Genomic DNA, 20,142 nt, shown 5'->3' with positions numbered 1-20,142 from the left:
CTTACTGTTTATTCTAATTTTAATAAACTGACCAATCAATTGAAACAATATTCAAGCTGCAGCTATTCCTGAGAGAGGAAAAGGAGTCCTACCTTTGATAGTTACCACCATTTTCACTAATAACTAGTTTGGGTTTTTTTGCAGGGGGCTGGAAAAAAAAAAAAAAGGAATTCATCAGTAAAGTAAAAGTTTTTATCCTGAGAATAATACCTATCTCCTTCATACCTATTTTATATCCACTTTAAATTTAATAAGCCTCAAGTTCTCGCACTTGGAGGATTTCCCTCCCACCAGAACAAGCATAAGGTCTAGTAAAGGCTATGGCAGCTTTGGGAGGAGTTACCTCATCTGTCTGAAAAAGCAACAGCTGAAATGTGAGTGCATTAGCAGGAAAACTCCAACTGACAGAAGCCAGCATCCACCTCCAGGAATGCACCGAGTAACAAACCTGCCTTTTGGATAGGAATGTCTTTCCTTTCCTTTATTCTCTGAAGGACCTGCAGTTTAAAAGTTTGGAAGGCACATACAGAAAACCACAGAGCATAATCTCAGCACCTGTATCTCTGTGAACACTTAACTCAGGGTTTCAGGAAACCCTGAGAGTCATAGCTACTAATGAAATATATAGTTCATTGATTTTTTTTTTTCCTGCAAGAATATATGTGTTATATACACCATACATACAACAGTAGGTCTTCACCTACTATCAGTAGGCCATGCACGCAACAAAGAGCTATGGGTTGTGTCTAACTCTGACAGAGACACTGTATCTGTAAGATCCTCAGAGGCTGCAGGAGATACTGTCAGGCTTAGGAGAAACAAAACATCAGCCTGAGGAAACACCCGAGACACCCAGCATTACACATTCCTGTTTCAGGAAAAGTATAGAAGGAAGTAGAAAAGAATGGAATAAATGGGAAAAGCTTCAAGGGGATGGATAATAAAAGCCAGTATAACCAGATAATTGCTCACTGCTTTATCGCCCAGGTATTGGACACCAAGTGTCATGCAGTGGTTAGTTATGCTGTAAGGTGACATCCAGCAGTCACAAAATCTTCCTCAGTAAGGAAGATCCTAGATTCAACAAAACCTGTGAGACTACTCAGATTTGTAAGCAGGAAGGCAGGTTTTAAGAAAATATCTTGGCTAATCATATAGGAAACAGCACAACCTGAAAATCCAAACCAAGAAAGCACCACAGGAAAGTTTGGTCCCAGGTGACCACAAAAGAGTTGAGACAATCATGTCCTTACTTCCAAGAGCCTCTAAGTACTGCTCCAGTGAAATACATGAATGAAATGCAATGGAATAAAACCCAAAACCTCAAAAGGCAGTGTCACTTTGTGTCCCAAAATTCATGTTCAAGTTTTCTACAATTTCCCCAAAGAAGCAATACGAGTCCAGGAGGACTGTGGCAGTGTCTCTCCCCCCGTCCTATCCCCTCAACCTCCATCCGTTAATAGCATCTACGGAATCTACGTGTGATGTGATATAGTCATCAAAAAGTGATGTACCTGCACATAACACATACAAAACAATATGAGAAGATATTTTTAAGAAGAAGAGAGAACCTTAAACATTAATAAGTAGCAAATCTGTGAAATCAAAGCATTTTCCTCCTTTTTTTATAATAGCCTTTCATTCTTTTTATGATTTGTCTTTGAAAGCTCTTAAGCTCTTCCTGTGGATGACAGTTAATATTGTTCTTCCATCGTGCTGCAGACAGCACAAGGGAGGGAGGGAAAAGAAAAAAAAACCCTATTGTACAGCTTTTCGTCTCTGAAACATGATTTTTATAATTAATATATACAACTGAGAAGAGAAAGGTACGTTATAATGAAGTGCAATTAAGAGGTGTTTGTTCCTGTCCCACACATAAGATGACTATAATTTCCTTGGCTGTTTAGAAGTCAACCATTATCATTACATTTCACACATCTTTTCTACTTTTTTTTGCACTACTGATTTTGTTTATTTTCAATTAAAAACTCCAAATAAACATACATACAGAAAATCTGATATTCAAGTAACATCATCTTTTAATTATATTGTGCAGTGATCATTAAACCTAGTGCTTATACTAACCCTTTTGGATTTAATTTCATAGGCATGAATGGATCTGTCAATTTTGCATTATACTGAAATTCATGCAAGGGAGAACAGAATGTGCATTTACACAGCCTATATTGCATGTAACCACTGATGTATTATTAGAGGAGTAATTTAAGGTGATTCTTTTGGCATTGTTGTTTTTCAATTCCCCAAATCCATATCACAGCATAGTTTTCTAGTTTACATTTTGCACTAATATTATTTGCATTACTGCAGTGACTACCCTCTCTAATCTCACATACACCCACACAAAGAAGCAACCACTGCCTGAGAGACCTTACAGAGTGAGGCTATTAAAGGGACAAAGCATGAAGAAAAAGATATATTCTCACTGATGTGATGGTGACATTTTGGTTAGCCTTAAATGCATCTCCCTTGAGAGGGCTCCTTCCCATTTATGTCCTGGCCAAAGTTGGGACTAGTCCAGCTAAAGCCACAGTAGATCAAAGCTGGGAGTCTTGGCTGCCCTAACCCAGCAAAGAGCCCTGCAATGACTGGGGAAGTTCAGAATGACAGCTGAGTCTGTATTTTGAGCTGAACTGCCATTAATGGGGGATCTAAACAAATGCTCTCTTTCCAGTTGAAATTTGTAAAACCTTTATAAAGTGAACCCAGAAGGAGCTACAAAGGACAAGTTGCTGACAGACAGACAGATGCAGACAGACAAACTGGAAACTATGGCCTAATTAAAGCCCATAAAAACATATGGAAAGATTAACGTTGAGCACAGTGGACTCCTGCGCAGGGGAAATTTACCTCAATAGGAAGTAGATGTTACCTTATCTTCAAATAAGAAAATAATTTTTCTTTTTAGGTGCTTCTATTGCTGAAATTATTCTTTGACACTAAAATTACTTGGGGTTTTTTTTCCCAGTTTTGCTCACGTGCTACTATTTCTGCTTAAAATTTTGATAGACATAATTGTATTTATCTGCATTTGTACCAATTAAGCTAAATAACTCAATTGTTCTTGCAATTCTTGCAATGAGTATGAACTCATTTACCAGAGCAAATATTTTCTTTTGATTGTTTTTGTATGCTTCTGTTTCTACAGAATACTTCCTGGAAAAAATAGTTCAGCTTTAGTTGTAACAGACTACTTCCAATCTATGTAAGATGTGGTTGTGGTTGCTACTGCTGTTGTTTGCTTTTTTTTTTTGTGGCTGTAGTTCTAAAAATACCTAAAGAGATAAATTTATTACATTTTCCATATTGGAAAAATACATATCATCCTTTTACCAGTTTAGTTTACTGGCTTATCTTCATGTTTGTGCATTTTCCATCTCTCAGTATACTGTTCCAACAAGTGATCAGCCTTATTTGATAGACATGGAGTTGATATAAATTAGGAGATGGATTCCTATACATTACATTCTTCAGAAAAATCTACCCACATTATTGTCCATTTGCTGTCTATATTAAGCACATTGACTTATAGTTGATATTTTCCTGACTTTAATACTGCTTTCTTCAAATATAAAATAAATTGATGGAAAGGCATTTCTAATAGTCTGAAATATTTCTTGAAACTATGTAATAGAATACACTATCAGGTTAACATTATCTGCCATTGATATATTATTTTGTATTGTTTCCCCTTCATCTTCTGTTTTATATTAAAAGAAGTCATAAAAACTTGTATTGCAAAAAGCCAACAATTCAATCAGCTCTATTCCAGCAGTTAAAAAACTTCAGTTTGCCAAAGCACGGAGCATATCCCAGCTGCTCTCTGGTAAGATGTGTTAGAGTGACCATACAGATTTTTCACTTGCATGATGAAAGACAGACTTGGTGGTATTTGTACTTTATTCATTGATTAGAAGCAAGGAGCCAGCCAGAGCCACATCTTTCAACAGCTATAGAAGATTAAAAGTTATATTTTAAGCCTGAGAATACAGAACCAGTTGAAAAAGTTTCCAGTCTTGCTAATTTTATCCTTTGGATTGCACAAAAGTAGTAAAAATAAGAAAAAAACCTTCCTATCTTGGTCTCCTTTCTAGACTTCCCAACCCCCTTATTATCCCTTCCTTCCTCCTCCTTCACATTTTACTGGGAATCATCCATAAAGAATCTAGAAGCTGTTGAAAGGAAAAAACTGAAACTTCATGAGCTAACCAGCAGCTGCCTAGTGGAGCTGCATGCAGCCTGTACACAAAACTTCAATTACTAGCTCTGCTGAGCTCAAAGTGATTATTTGTGGGAATAAATGTTATGGTGTTCTAGCATGGACACAACGGGATCTAAATGGAGCAATGAAAGGGGCTTTTCTCCTCCTCTCTCTTTGCCCTTTTTGGTAAAATCTCTTTGAACATTTACATGCTACCAGATTATATCCCTACTTCTCACTAAAGCCTACTCACTTTTATAACAGTATGGTTTAGACCTCTATTATCCTATTAATCAGCCTTATAACACCTTACCACTTGTGCTATAATGACAAAAAATACTGAGAATTCAACATTTCAGAATGATAAGCAGTGTAAATCATACACTTCCAATGAAATTCATAGCTTGAAGCGTTCCACTGTCATAAGTCATATTGTTCTAAAGGAGGGATTTCACAACACATCTTCACTCCTCCTCCTTCCAAGGTAGTCTTTAAATTCAGGCACAACTCACACTTCAAGTTTGCGTTGCTCAGAAAGGCTCTAAATGCTCCCTGTAGCACAGCAGAAGGCTGCTTTAAGGCAGATGAGATTGGTGGGTGGATAGAGAAGGCATAAGACCACAATTACACCCCATTCCAATGAAATGTCTGGAGCTGCAGTGACTCCAGACAGAGAAGGTGAAGTGTATGGAAGCTTATAGCTCTTCAAGACAGACCTAAAAATACCTGTCAGGGCTGCAGATTTAAAGCTATTACCAAGAGCAATTCAGACTTTTCCTGCTGGGAGCCAAAGATGCTGTAGAATCATTTACAACAGGCTGTGTGGAGTATCTGGTTATGAGAGAAGTGAAGCACAAATGCTTCTGAAGTGCACTGGAGGGAATTCATCAGCACCACGAGAAGATCTGAAAGTCTGGAATAGGATTCAGAAGCAGGCAGGATTTGACCCTCTCAGGATACCCAATGAAGCTAGGAAAAGTCTCCTATACTCACATACCGACCTCCTGGGAAGAGAAAAAGCATATTCATGTCCTACTCACCATGAAAGAATTTGCTTTGTTGCCCTGGGAGTTATTTGGACTCTTCTGAAACTAAGCATCATGGATATTAGCTCAACACATCAAGACAAACAGCAACTTTATTAGATGCACATCACTCATTTCTGATTTTGGCTAAAGCTCTAGGTACAAAATTAATCTGGTGTATAGAACGACTGAGTCAAAGCACCAATCTAAACAACTACTGAGTGTCTGAAACTGCTTCCTACTCCCATGTTTTTCTAGTAGAAATGTCAAACACAAGACCTTGCAAAAAACATGCGAGAAAGATTTCTTGAGAAATCACCTTTGGCTAAGCCCAAATTAAAAACTCAGTCCTCTCCCCGAATTGAGAGGGACTCTAATTTCTACTAGGAAAAAGGAGTAAACCAGTGTTTGCTGATCCACCAGGGCATAAGACTGAGGTCTCAGTCCTGGAAATAGAAACAAAATCCTATTTGACTTCCCCATATTTATTCTTGATCAAAATATGAAACATGTTAAACCCCAGAAATAACACCTCAGAACAATGATATTATTATGTAAACATGATAGGCACAGTGGAACATATGGACATGTCATGTAACAGACATGAGTTTATCAGCTTACCCCTGAAAGACATAAGTACTGATCTGAGCACCATTTGAACTACCCTGGCATTTAGAGATAATTCTGTGTGATTCCTAAATCATAATAAAAATCCTTTCAATTTTCTCTTCGCATTGAGGCTCAATATAGATTTAACTATTCAACAAAATGCATCCATGTCTCCCAGATGTTGCCCTTATTTTCTGAAGCATATGTGACTCTTCTGTGAGCTATCTTAGAATGTAACCATGCAGTAACTCGGAGACCAATACACACAGTGAGATGCATTTCACACAAATATCTGTCTCTCAACACATTTCTACACCAACCAAATGTCTCTGGGGGCCAATAAAATAATCCTTGAGTCCACAGCTCATGTGGACACAACTTGCTTTTGCAGTTGTTTAATTTGAAGCTACTTTCTTCTGGCAAATCCTCACACCAAACTTCCTCTCTTCCTGCATTACTAACACCTGCTATACCAGAGCACCTGTCAGGTTTCAAAACCTGAGCTGTTCAGTAAGCTTCACAACCTTCTTACGTGAAGCAAGTACCAATTTATTACCTCCCTCTGAAGAGGAAGAAAATGTTTACACCATGGAAAAGCTGGATGCAAAGTTTTTCTTTGAAGTCTGTAGCACAGACCTGTGGCTTAGGTAGTTGTGGTTTGAAAAATTTGTACTTAAGTATTTTTACCATCTGTTTATTTACACTGGAAGCTTTTCAGTACTCATTAGAAGCACATCACTCATTGTACACTCTCATTTGCTCTGAAAATTAGGTGTTTTTTATTTATTTATAAAAGCTTTATTGCTGAGCTGCTTCCACTGTTTTCTCCTAATTTGCACATTCTCCAAATCTCTACATGAAGAATTATAAGTTTGAAATGTTTCATTTTTTATTCAGTGATCTGGAATGCACACAAATACTGCACTCATTGAAGCAAATGAGGAAGTTTTTCATTTCAGTGACAGAATATCACTTGGATATATTTTTAGCAATAATGTTTTCACAATCTGGTACTATGAAGAATTCTGTAAACAACTTCACCTATCCTCGTGCTCTCCAATTTTACTTTTCAAAAGATATATCACAGCTTTTGTGTTAGATGAATTATGGAGAATATGATATCATGGAATAACTGGTTAAATTGAAATAAGCGTTTTTTTATTAACCTCAGTGAAGGTAGGATTTCTTGATGGCGAGGAAAAAACTGCTGAAATCTTCTAACCCTGAATAATCTGACCCTAATAATGAGAATGCAGTGACTCTGCTAAAGCCAGGTTTCTACAGTGAAATTTCCACTGGCCCCAAAGATGGGGATAGTAGAAACTTAATTCTCTGCAAATCCTTTTATTAGCAGCAAGAAGAACATTAAGAAATACTCAGAATTAAGACAGATACAGACACCAGAAAAATACAAGTACAGATGTTGATGTCAGCTTTGACAGCTACACTGCTGACTGGCATATGCATGTTGACAGCTGAAGATGAAGGGCTAAAGTAGGAGGAGAAAAATATTCCAATTCATTTTAATTGATGCAAATGACTATGACATAAGTAAACTATAACATGAGCTATGAAACAGGAACACCAGATGCATGCAAATATAAGTACTTTGTGAATTTTTATATTAAATGTTTACCAGCAAGTGATCAAAGTCATCCTCTCTAAACGTAGGTATATTTTTAAAATCATTCTAAGGAAAAATACTGCATTTACCATGATGGAAATGAAAGAACTAAGACAGTTCATAACTGAAACAGTTAATTACATAGTGGATCATTTCAGTAAATGCTGATAGACCAAAAACTCTGTAGCCTAGAAATTAGCTGAGAAATACACTCAAGGATAGCTATTTTGCTATACGTCAGGGAGCAACATATATTTCCTAGATTTTTCCCTCTGCTCCCCATTATCCCTTGTTCATAAAATATTCCCAATCCAATATTTTATGAAGAGACATGCAAAAGACAGATTTCTGTTTCCTATGAACATTAGTTTCTCTTAATTTGATTTGCCCTGTGCTGCTTGATGCACCCTTCTGGCTAAGGCAAGTGCTTGGAGACCTTGCAAAACTTTGGCAAAAATACCAAAGTTTCTGGAAGGTTTTTCTGAAATCACTGCCAAACTTGTTAAGCAGTTACCATATTTGTGACTATAAGGGAGTATATAATTTCAAAATGGATCTACATTGATGCCTATTCAAAATAACTTATTTATACATTGTGAATATCAAAGTAAATAAAGATCAAGCTTTCCAAAACATGAGTTCTATTCTACCTTCAATTCAAACTACAATTTCAAATAAATAAATTTTGAATTCTTTTAGCTTCAGCTGCCCCACTTGATACATAAAAAAAAAAAAAAAATCCAGAAAAAAATGTTTAGGATTTGTGTCAATTTTTTTTACTATCCAGGTTAAAAAAGTTTATTCTCCAACAAACTAAACAAAAAACAAAAAAAACCCAAAAAGTCTATTTAGCACAAAATTAAATGTCTTCTTTAGAGCATTTTAAGTGCATATAAAAAGTAAAGGCTTCTGCAGGTTGGAAATACAGGGATAGATACATGAAGAGAGGGAGGGAGGCAGATTCAACATTTTGATATTTCAACATCTTTTTTACTTGAATATATTCACCAGATTTAACCTAAATTCATTGCTAATTTTAGGTGCCAAGAATCAAAGTACTGAGTGAATTGGTATTTCTCAGGAAAAAAACGTACAAAGAGAAGTCATCCAGCTATCTACTATAACTTAAAGCATCCAGAGGATAAAGCCCATTGGACTGTGTGTTTTAAAGATTCATCATGGAAGAACAAAAATACCATTTGAAATAAACTACATTTCTTTTTTTTCCCCCTCATCCACAGAATCGTCTTCAAACGAACTGTTCTGGAGCTGATGTGCTCCCTACTCACAGGCAAACCACCTGTGTGGACAGAAAGCACCTGAAACACACAGTTCACGGCACAAGCTTTACTTGTGTCCCTTCTGATCATGATCCTGAGCTGCTCCAACACAGGGAGTGCCCATGAAATGTGGACAGAGTCAGGGCCACTACTGCTGACCACCCTTAGATCCCTTCTCCTCAGGATCCTGCAGCTGAAGCTGGCTGGGTGCTCCCTGACCAGTCTTTCCAAAGCTCCTCCCAAGGCAAGCTTGGACCATGCACATTGTCCATACAAATAAGGGGAGAAGGACTCTGAGTCAAGCTGGAGCTGACTCCAACCATGGGACATTTTGCCTAGACCACAGTCCACACTTGAGGACTTCATGATTAAGTAAATTGTCATCCAGACTGAACAGTCCCAACTGGCCACGAGATCTCTGCTTTGAGGTGGAGACAAGTGACCCCCAAGCCTTGAAAACACTGCTGGAATAACTCTCCTGCATTCTGCTCTGTATTTCTCCATTGATCTTCAGAGCACTTGAGCTGCAAGCCATTTATGCAGAGCTGGACCCCACTTAAATCAGAATCCAATGTCCCAAAATCAGTGAACAGGAAAACTAAGGAATATTATTATTTAAATTTTTAAAATACTGGACAAAAACATGATCACACAAAAGGTCAATCAGGCAAGTAAATACCATTAGTCAGTAGGAAGCCTGTTTCATGGGTGCTCCTATTTTGAAGGCTCAGTATTCATGAATGAAACATTATTTCAGTCCTCAAATCTGTGTACAATTTACTATGAAATGTTGATTCATAATTCTTCCCAAGCTTTTAATGTAGGAATTATATGAATATTTTAAGATAACAATACAGGCCACTTCATAAACACTGTCTTTGATGCAAAAGATCAGACAACTCTTACTGGCTTTTATTAGTAGAGAAGGAAAGTGAGGTTTGGCATCAGCAGACAGACTATTGTATGTACAATATCTGTGACTTAATTTTACTCCAAGTTGGCTCCTTTGTAAATTCCCCAGGGTCTATGAAATCTAGAGTTGGGGCTGATAAAAACACTGAAAAATAAAAAGGCATCCAAAAAAGCATTTTATAAATGCAGCATATTTTATAAAAAGCAATTTCCAATCTGCTCCAGGTAGACACATAAAATCTTATGAATAAGTTCAAAGCATGGTTAGAAAACTTTTATGCACTCCCTTAAAATAAAAAAGAATGCATATGCATGTTTGGAGAATCTTTGATATAGGTATGTGTGTGCACACAGCAGAGTCTCAATTAAATAATTTCCTTGGTATGAATATGTAAATGTCAGTTTTTGCTAAATAAATGACTTTTATTTTTTCTCTGACAAACAGATGCTGCAGCTATTTGAAGTATGCTGCCATTAAAATATGGAATTAACATCAGGATACCATGATTCAGCCACATGACAGTGAAAGCAGAATGTGAGGCAAGGGCTCTTCTCCTAAATCCTAAAACCTTGACATCCACACAGGAGAACCATGCAGTGGCTAAAGGAATCAGTTACCGGAAGCTCATCTAAATGAGTGTCATTCTGATACCCACCGCTCCATCACTCTAAGGGAAGTACTGGGATTTTCCCTGTAAAACCCATGGACATAGAAATGAATTTCATATAGAAAAAAAGCAAAGTTTACAAGCAATCATCTTTAGAATGAATTGCAGGCTTATTACAAGGTGTAACAGAAAGAGCCCAGCCTTAGATAAATAGACATTTCAACTGTTCTGTGAAAAATATTTGAAAACTTAATAGGAGAGGAATTTTGGTTAAGATATCTGGCTAAAAAGGAGGAAAACTGCATTCTCCTCTATGGTTTGTCCTAGAGCTCATGACCAATGGTCTATAAATCTGTGATTTAAGCCATAAATTCATGAGTTTTTCTAGCAAGAAGCAGTGGCTCAAGCACTTTTTACTACCTCAACTCAGTGCTTCTGTTACAGCTGTTTCTGATATTCACCTGGCAAACTGGATTTGGATTAAAAATAATGAGGCAAAGATGAATATTTGAAAGACACCTTTGTTTCAAGTACCATATTTGATAAAATATCCAACTTTGAGCATGGTATTAACCCAAATCTTTTTCTTACTCTGGGTTTATCATCTACCTACATAAAAGCCTAGGACAGGATGTGAGGGACTCTAGGAACCAAGAGTGACTCAAAAACATACATTTGGAAAGGCATAAAGTAATATTCTCAGTAAAATAATCCCTGACAGTAACATACAGAGCATTTAAAGAGACAGATGAGGAGATAAAGTGAGGTATTATGGGCCAATGTAATTTCATCAATCACAATTGGAACACAGCACCCTTTGGAACAGCGTTGGCACATGGGAGCCTCTTGGAACAGCAGCAAAGGGGAAGATGAGGAATCATTCATCAGTGCTTCTGACCTCTAGAGAAAAGCAAAAATATCAGAGGCTGTGAAGTAGCTGTTTAGCAACCCCTTATTTACCCACTTCATTTAGTAAATGTATTAAATTAAACTGCAGATGTTCTGCTGTCAGCACAGCAGGGCAGAGGCAGAGTATTAGCAGGCTCTTTCCTGATAGAAACATTTTATGTACTGTAAATAAACAAACACCATTTTGTTAATTAGTAAATGAATTATTTTTCAAAAATGCTCCACTGGGCTCTTTGTAGCCCAAGCTACTGTAGTTCCTATTTTTAATAGAGACCTTGCAATCAAAGAGGGAAAATGCTTAAGCTCTTGGAAATTGTAGTGCTTGAACAACTAATTATCACTATTCCAACCACGTTTTAAGCTAAATATTTTATCTGTACTCCTAATATCAAAATCACAGTAACCAGACTGAGAAGGAAAGCAGCCTGAAAGGAAAACAACTTAAGAAAAATATCAGCAATATCATGTTCATATAATCAATTTTGTTTTTTAAAATGCTGTTGTTATTAATGATCAGAGGGAGGTTTCCAGAATATCAAGTGGGAATAATATACAGAAAGAAAAAATAATACCTAATAAATTTAAACACAAATACTCATATCAGCCATCCATGTACTCTTATAAGAAATCACAATGAAGGACTTATGGAAAGAAAGTCCATTTATAGTTGAGAGAAAAAAACACAGAAAATCAACCCCAAAGTTAACCTTATGTCTGATAGTTACATATCATTGCATCATTGTGCTCATTTGTTCCAACTTGCTGGCTCAGTAAAGTTTTTAATAGACAGATGGCTAATTTTATAATTTCAACCCAATTTCTTACTGGACCAACTCCAAAGATCCAGTGTTAGTGTAATGCCATGGATAAAGTCAAGAGAATAAGAGGAGAACATATGCTAATGTCAGCATTTCACGTAGTCTTCTTTAACAGAATATACAGTGCTAAGCTGAGGGATTTGCACTGGCTCAACACTAACACCATATGGGTGGCCTGTTGAAAAGTAATGATGGCCTAAGCATAGGATCTTAATCAGGTACTGATGGCCAATGAATCAAATAGCACCACACAAGTAATCACTAAGTGATTAAAAAAAATTACAGAAGATATATTGCTGAAATTACTCTGCTAACTAGAGAAGTGATTTGGTCTTAGCTAAAGCCTGTCACATCATTACCTCTTAATCTTAACCCCAATCTTTTTTATCCTCATACAAATCTTTCACAAATAAAAGGAACCCAATTTTTGTTTGTTATGAACATTCATGTGCATAAGGAAAACATACTTGCAATTTGATAACTCTACATTATTGATTTTAAGAATTTAAAAATGTTGCACATCAAGAACATTCCTCTCTGTTAACTGCCAGTAAGCAATAGGAAAACTTCTTGCAAATTTCATAGACATGCCTTTATTTATTTTCAAAAAATTTGTTTGAATTGATGGAATTACTTGGTTTTATTAGGTAAGAAAGGCTTGGCTCTATAGTCTATGCCTAATAATTGTACCACATGTTGCTGCTGCCCACGTTAAAATGCTGCTCACTACACATGGCAGGTTGCCCCACTTCACAGAGATCTGTGCTATGTGGAGGTAGGAGGGTACCTGTATATCCTTCTTTTTCTTTAGGAAAAAAATGCTGCCTGCTTAAGATAGCCTTGAATAACTGGAACTTATCAGAGGGAAGGCGATAAGATGGATGGTTAAATAGATTCCATTTCCCAAATAAATAAATAGATCAATAAATCTGTTACTTGAAGAGTTGCAGACAGTTTCCTCAAAGGAGGGGCTACAGAAATTCCTGGGAAGTTGTAGCATTATACCTATAAACTCAGTTTCAAAGATGAGTTCATTTTCTCACCCCACCTTCAATTCCACGATGTATCTCACAGGGAGCAGTTCTGTGCCCCAGCTAAAGCAGTCTGTGTAATCTAATCTCAAAAGTGGCAGTCTCTTCTCTTCCCATCTTATCAGGTATTTTCATTTTTTTCTTTCTCCATTTGGTTCAGCAGAATATAGAAAATTTTCTATTGCTGATAGGAAAAATAGAGCAGCCTTAAGTCAGATCAGCAAGAAGACAGGTTTACCTCTAAATTAAATGGAGGGTAGGAGGGAAGGGGCTTGTAGAACTGCCTCCTTCACTCTCACATTAGCATAGATGTTTTGTGAAGAAAGACACTGAAACTTATCTGCTTAAATCTGCAGAGAGATGAGATGATTTCAGTTTTGAGCACACAGATGTTTGGTTTGTGTACAGTCGGTTTACATGCACTTAACTGGGGGAATGGGGGGTTGGGGACACGATGGACAGAAAAGAACTCAGACAAGAATGCTTTTTCTTCAAAAACTGCTGTAATCTTTTAAAAATAGGCAGTTGCACTTGAAAGAAATAGTTTCAGATAATTGGCCTTGATACTCCTAGTTCTGAAGTAGTGGATACAAGGCTAACTGATATGAACACAGGATATTTTTGTAAATAGAGGTTTTGCATTAAAGTTTTATCCTTTTCATGGGACACAGTTTACACTAAGAAACACTTCACCATGCAGATGGGCTACCCTCACAAAAGGAGAAAAGAGATTTTAGAAGTGTTTCAAATCCTCTTTTATGAAAACTTGATCAATTCTAAACCCAAGTAGTCTCTGCAAGGAACTTTGTTCCCTAAATTTCACTTCCTGAAAATGACTACCAACCCTTTCAGGCATGCCCACAGGAATTTATTCAAAGCAAAACGAGTAAGTGGAACAAAGCCTAAGATTCTATCTATAGAAACCAGCCTTCAATAATGCCAGGAAAATACGCTCAGAACTCAACTTTTGTAAATAAATTCTTCTATCATACTGCTTTGAAGAGTTTGTTTAAATACCCATAAAGTATTGCATTTTATTTTTACCCAATAAATACTGAAAGCAGATTCCCTTATAGTGGGATAGCTCTCTGATTTATATTTAAAATTAATCTGGGAAAATGAGAGACTCATACTCTAGAGTAGAACTTTGCATAAAGCTTAGAATCAATACAAATAGAAAACTGTTTTCAAGAGATAAAAGTGATTTACAACAGAAAAATCTCAGGGTAACTCAAAGATTATTTGAAACTAGTCAAGGAATGAAATCCTTACAAGCTTTTTAATATTCAAACCTGAATAACTATTACCTTTATTTTTACTGCTAATATGAAATGGTCTCACTAAATTTAAATATTGTGAAAAAACAGACTAAAAACAAAACACAGATTAAAGAAATGTCAGACATGTACAAAATTACTGTGAAAGAGGAAAAAGAAGAAAGAAAACCCCCCAGAAATTAGGCCAGTTTTTAGGCTACAAGCCAACTGTTTGCTCTACTTTGCTTTATTTATTAGTTCTTAAGGTATTTAAAACTTCAGCATTAAAACTGGAGAATGATTTGCAAATGAATGCAGTTGCAGTTGTGAAAATATAACTCACAGCTGAATGTGGGTTATTCAGACAAATGGCTGCTTTGTTAGAGGAGGGGAAGTGAAGTTCTGTGTTAATTTATTACAAACTGCAGCATTTCAACCCTGATGTCCAGGCAACAATGTTTTTTATTTCAAGTAATTTATAAGTACTTCCCATAGCACTTAACAGTGATGTCTTTGGCTGTTTCACCATGGTACTAGAGTGTATATGTATTTACTGTGGGAATTTGTTTTTAATAAAACTGTTGTAAGGCATTTTTATTCCTTCTCTTTGTTACATTAGAAACATTCTCTGCATAAGTAATGTATTTTTTCCAACTTGAAAGGCAGCAGATTATGGCCGGCACTGTTTTAGGTTGTGTAAAATAATGATAGGCTAAGTGATTTCTCAACCAAAGCAAGTTATTTCACTTGTCATGATATAAAATTTTCTTTCCCCTCTCTACTTTAATAGTGGTGATAGTGTATGACTTCTTTAAGGTCCCTGTGTTGGTGTAATCATGTCAGTGCCAAGATAAGATCAGGTAATATAAAAATAAGAAAACAGAAAAAGAAATGCAATGTCTGACTTATCAAAAGTAACTGTGGCATCTTTGAAAACGTGATGACAAACCTGCCATGTCAACAGCTAAAACTGCTTCAGCAGCTCATTTTTATGATAAAAAAATATGAACTTTGCAGGTAATCTTCATTTAACTCCAGTTTAGGTGAATCTCGAGCTAATGGGTAATGCTACACTTTTGTAAGGTCTTAAAAACCTAGACATCAGAAATGTATCACTCAAAATAGTTCTGGAATATGTTTATCCTCATACTCATACCATTTATTTCAAAGGGTTAAATTTTTGCAACTCTTATGGCAAATATAATAATCTTAATGTAATTTAGTTTTGCAGATCATGCTCCAGAGGCTTTTGCAGAATTATTACAGCAGTAGAAAAAATTACCGGCCAAATACATCCTTATTTAAGTCCCTTAACACTGGTTAGTGTGTGTAAATTTGTGACATTTGTGACATATCTTCTAGTCCTAGATTAAGTTGCTTTAACAAGAAGAATATTTATAAATAATACCATAATAAAGCTCCTGTAAGAATTATTTTACTCTTAAAAAGTAAAAGAGTTGATAGATATTGAAAAATATTAAAAAAATTGCAGGTAACAAGTTTGTTTTCTTGGACAAATTTAAAGCTATTAACTTTCTGAGCCTTTGCTCTAAGGTTCAGACTCCTGCTTAGACACAGAGGGTGAGATTCTTGGCAATGTTGACTATTCTTTAGTTTTCCTTTTAACTTTTTAGAAAAACCCCTCAAAACAAAAAGATTGCTGAAGTGAAAGCCTCAATTCCTCAGTTAGTAGACTCATGCCTGGAATTTTATTGGCCAAATTCTAACATTCAGTCCACTGTCAGCTGCTTTATATCTACCTCAAACCACTCTGACATTATTTATCAAAAACATTTGTGAGCAACTCTTGCACAAAAATTCTGCAGAAAATTTCTCATCTTTGGTAAAAAACAATATTGTTAAATATTGAATTATGCAAATTTGTTTCATGTATTTGCTTTATCCTCTTCAAAGCAGAGAGAGGAAAAAAAATCAAGAAAAAGTTCCCATAAAAAAGCTCTTAAGATGTAATGCAGGGAAATAGAAAATTTCACCTCAGAATATAAGTGCATATTTGGCATTGTTTTAGAACAATTTCCATAAAGCTAAGTAAACACCTGAAAATTCTCTCACCAGAAGAAACTTGAGCCTGTCACATTTTCTGTAATCTTAGTGCTTTTCAGTAAAAAGAGATGGAGTTTTTGGTTTGGCTCAGCAGTTTATTTTATCTCAAAACCCATTTTTTTTTTTCTCTTGTACAATGCCAAGTATATTTTTATTCTACTTCTGAATTATTCTAATATATTATGTGGGACCAGATCATAAACCCTGACATATTTATTTCATATTTAAACCTTTTTCATATTTAAAGGGGCAAAACACACTTCCTTGCTCCCAATCAGAGTATCCATCCCCACAAACATCACACAGAAGCAGTGTGGGGAAGAAAGTCCTGCAGAGCCATCCATATTTCCCACAGATGAAACTGAGTTACCACCCAGTGGGCATGGAGTGCCAAGGGAGAAGCACAAAATTCATGGAGCAAAGTTAATACAGCAGATAGCAAATTTCTGTACATTTGTGAGGCTGGTTCCCAGTGTTACACCAGAAGCTAAAAGGACTGTGAAATATGGTTTATAGATAATTAGTTTTTTATCTATAGAGGTGGAGAAATTGGAAAGCAGAATACCAGCTTGTGATTATTCCTATATGACCTCAACTCTCTAGCTAAAGCTGAAGACAGTGGATATCCCTTACAATGCAATGTTTCCTATGAAAGTTTCTATACATTGAAGTGGATTACAAAGGAAATACCCCAACAACTTCTAAAACATGCTAAAATCATACGATTTTCAGTAACAGCTAAGGAAGTTTATTAGTTTTGTGCATATCCATTGGATTTCTTCAAAACACAAAACCATTAGGGTATATCAGAAATTAGTGAGACCCAAAAAGAGGGATTTGGATGATAATGGAACTCATGAAAGAAGCACACCTCCTTAACAGCAGGGCTCAGTGGGGAACGAGGCATCTGTTTCATGAAAAATTGACCTTGAATTGTGCTGCTTTTCAATGAGAAACAAAACTAATACCTGCTGTCATTTACCATGAAAAAACTGTCAGAAAGTATATCTAACTGACTCAACAGCTTGGTGATCAGAGGCATTCATCAAAATTTTAGAAACATCACATCAGAAATGCAAACCCTAACCGAACAACCCCAAACCTAACCATGATGGTTTCCCTTGCCATCAGTGTGCCCTATCCACTTTTCTAGGCGGTTCCTAAAATACATAAAGAACTCCTCTGGGAGAACTTGAGCTGCCTGAAAGGGTACCTGGCATTTATGCAACTCCATGCTTCTTTCCTCTCACTCCTGGATTTCTGTTTGCCTGCTATTAGTGTTTTTGCAAATGGAAAGTTTCCTACAGATAATTCTTCTTGACAATATCTAAGAATCACATTCAATAAATATTTTAGGAGCTCAGATACTGAATAAGTTTAAAAGTGGTAAAGAATAGTGTTTAAATAACCATCCTTCAGCCATTGTCACATCTCCAGCCTCTTTGTGGAACCCTTTTCTGGTTTTTAAGCCTATGCATGCTTAGAATGTTTTTTTAGGAGTGGGTAAAGGAGACAGATAAAACCAGTGAAGAGAAAATAATCTACTTGAAGAGTGTGCTTTTGGCAGATAGATAAGCTTATGTTAAGTTTCATCTTATACTCCACTTAGGTTGCTTCAAGACAGTCTAGACAGGCACACAAGAAATTATCCAGAAAAACTCTGAAGCATGCTAAGTAGGGCACACACAGTGTGGGATACACCCGCATTAAAGCTGTCTCTGCATACTTCAGCTGCCTTGCATGCATGCAGGCAGATACAATTTTAAATACTACCAGAGTTTTTGTTCTCCTTGTTGTGCAATGCAGTTTTTATTGCCACAACCTCTGTAACATCACAGGGAGGGTTCCAGGAGCTATGAAATAGGCTGTAACATCAGAAAGTCTTAATCTGTCTTTTGGGCTCTCCAGTGTTCAGGTATGTGACTGTCCAGATTATTTCCAGACGTCTCACCACACCATGCCAACTGGAAGTTGTCGGGGTTTTTTTTTTTTAATCTGCATAATTAGATGGTCAGTTTTTCTCTCTACAGAGCACCAAGAATACCTGACACATTATTCTACTCCCAAGGCACAACTCATAAATGCTGGGATCAGTGCACCAGTTATTACAGAGCTGAGACAGCCCAAAGACGTTTTGTCATCCATACTTAAGTGAAGAAGGAAATCTGCAAAGCTTCTTAGAAGGTCAGGTTGCCTGAAGTATTAATAGAACATTTTACAGTCAGACACAAGGTGTTCTGGTGTACATGTATTCTGTGGGGTACTGAACAATTAACCTTGTCCACTGTTATTCCTCTGATTTTGGCTGGATTTCAGAACCCAGGAAAATAAGGTTTACTTTCCAGAACAGATAGGAATAACCAAAATGATGTTACTCAGCCTGCAAGCTTCTCTGATGCAAGATTCTTACTGGCATTATTAGGAATGCTTGTACTGATACACTGAAGATAAACAATCCCACAGCTGATACCGTCACCACCACTAAACTGCAGACTCACACTAAACTGCTTAGATGCATTTCCTGGGAAAAAAAAATGTAGTTGAAAGTGGAAAGGGTCCATTCCATGACACTGAGTCACAAGTAAAACACGAATTTGCAAGGCAGTGCTTTTCTTCCTTCCTGTCATAGCTGACAGGTCTCAAGGTTGAGAAGTTCAGGACTAGAGTCATGAGAAGCTGTATTTATAAATCCACCCTCGTATAAATTGGACATTAGAAGTACAGCATTTTGAAGGAATTTGGAGTTTTCAATTTTGAACGTGCATTTAAATCATTGGGATTAAAGGAGACCCCTCAGAGACTCCATGAACAAACCAGCAGGATTCCTATTTGAAGACAAATAGAGCTCATTCTTGTTCTAATAAGCATGCTCACAATAACAGGGCACTGCATTAAAATTATTACAGATAAATGTCACTAGACTTTGAATGAATCAGGATGAACAACTAAATTTCTAAACCCTAAGTCTTCAAGATCCAGTGGTCCAAATCCATACTTATATCAGAACACTCACTTATAGAGTCAAAAAATTGTAGAAATACAAGAAAAGCAGAAACTTGTACACTTCAGTCTGTATTTGCAGTGCAGATGACAGTCAAACATCACTAGACGGAGTGGGAAAAATGAGGAGGGAATGGCAATTTCCTCTTCCAAGACATCTGATGGCGTCTCCTTGACATGGTCACCAATATTTTTTAAAGCCTGGAAATATAAGAACTGTGCATTTTTAACTGCATCTCTGAGACAATTGTAACTGTACCTCCAAGACAGATTGTAAGTGTCTGTATTCTTACCTATTTTACAGTCAAATACATTCTAGGCAGCCAAAAGAATTACAAGCCTTCTGCAACAGACATTGAGAGGCACTGACACCAAAGTTTTGCTCTTCCTATGTATGTTTCTGTAGTCTCACACTGACTTAAAAAAAAAAAAAAAAAATCTGGTTTCCACAACAACTTATTTTCTATCTATTTATTCTGACCGTACAGTAATGGTAGACTGACATTTCAGAGACTTGACAAATACAACCATACAGAGGAACTAAGGTAAATGACAGAAACAAAGCTCTTCTCTGCCTCGCTATTGGGGAAGCCATTTTGACATTATCTCTAAGCTACAACTGAAAAGTAGTATCTTTTAGACATTTAAATATTCCACATTAGCCTAATCAGCAACACACAAAGCTGTGTTTTGACTCCTGCATCTTCACTGGTTTGGTTTCCAACACCTACCACTCCGGGAGCTGCGGCAGAGACATTCCTTGCACGTTCTCCTAAGAACCAATTAC

The 20,142-nt window shown here is 36.6% G+C and overlaps 2 long non-coding RNA genes across 2 annotated transcripts in view; one reads left to right on the top strand and one right to left on the bottom strand.

The window, feature by feature from the left end:
- Nucleotides 1-5,178, top strand: part of LOC116450158 — a 37,749-nt gene extending 32,571 nt beyond the window's left edge. The window contains exon 4 of the long non-coding RNA XR_004242700.1: nucleotides 3,167-5,178. This is a non-coding gene — a long non-coding RNA (uncharacterized LOC116450158). The remainder of the gene's footprint in view (nucleotides 1-3,166) is intronic.
- The window catches only part of LOC116450157, a 262,062-nt gene that overhangs the window by 126,283 nt on the left and 115,637 nt on the right, over nucleotides 1-20,142 (bottom strand). The gene's annotated exons all lie outside the window — the stretch shown is intronic.

Source organism: Corvus moneduloides, chromosome 12 (assembly GCF_009650955.1).
Source record: "Corvus moneduloides isolate bCorMon1 chromosome 12, bCorMon1.pri, whole genome shotgun sequence".
Classification (NCBI taxonomy): domain Eukaryota; kingdom Metazoa; phylum Chordata; class Aves; order Passeriformes; family Corvidae; genus Corvus; species Corvus moneduloides.
Note: the sequence above shows the minus strand (reverse complement) of the source record. Positions and strands in the feature narration are given on the sequence as shown.